This window comes from Nicotiana tabacum, chromosome 16, assembly GCF_000715075.1.
Source record: "Nicotiana tabacum cultivar K326 chromosome 16, ASM71507v2, whole genome shotgun sequence".
Lineage (NCBI taxonomy): Eukaryota > Viridiplantae > Streptophyta > Magnoliopsida > Solanales > Solanaceae > Nicotiana > Nicotiana tabacum.
In genome coordinates, this window is record NC_134095.1 from 149,266,262 (window position 1) to 149,266,950 (window position 689).

Sequence of the window (689 nt, forward strand, 5' to 3'; positions counted from 1 at the left end):
TATTTTTTTTAAATATTTTTGGTATTAAATAATTTATATTTGGCTAATTAATAGTAGCATATTTGGTTAAGCTTCTAAAATCAATTTATTTTTAGAAGTATTTTTCTCAAAATTACTTTTGGTTAGAAGTAGTTTATATTTGGTTAATTAATTTAAAAAATACTTCTGAGCAGCAATTAGTGTTTGGTCAAGCTGTAAAAAAAGTGCTTCTAACTATATTTTTCTGAAGAGTGCTTTTCAAAAAAGTGTTTCTAGAGATAAGTTACTTTTTTTGTTTCTACTCAAAAATATTTTCTTCCTTTAAAAGTTTGGCCAAACACTTCAAACTTCGAAAAAAAAGTATTTTTGGCCTAGAAAAAGTTTGGCCAAACAGGTTGAAAAGCACTTCTGAGCTAAGTTTTTAAAAAGTGTTTCTAAGTGTATTTTCTCAAAAAGTATTTTTTATTTTAGTACTTTTAGGAAGAAATTACTTTTTTTTGCTTTTCCAAAACTGTTTTTGCTCTTACTCAAAATTATTGTTATTTTTCTTCTAAAGCTTGGCCAAACACTTTAACTCAAAAAAGTACTTTTGACCTTGAAGAAGCTTGGCCAAACAGGTTATGAGATCGATTGGTCCAACGTTTAATTCTCACCGTGCACAATTTTGAGTAAATTTCATAGATGGTCATTCAATTTTGTGTTCATTGCGT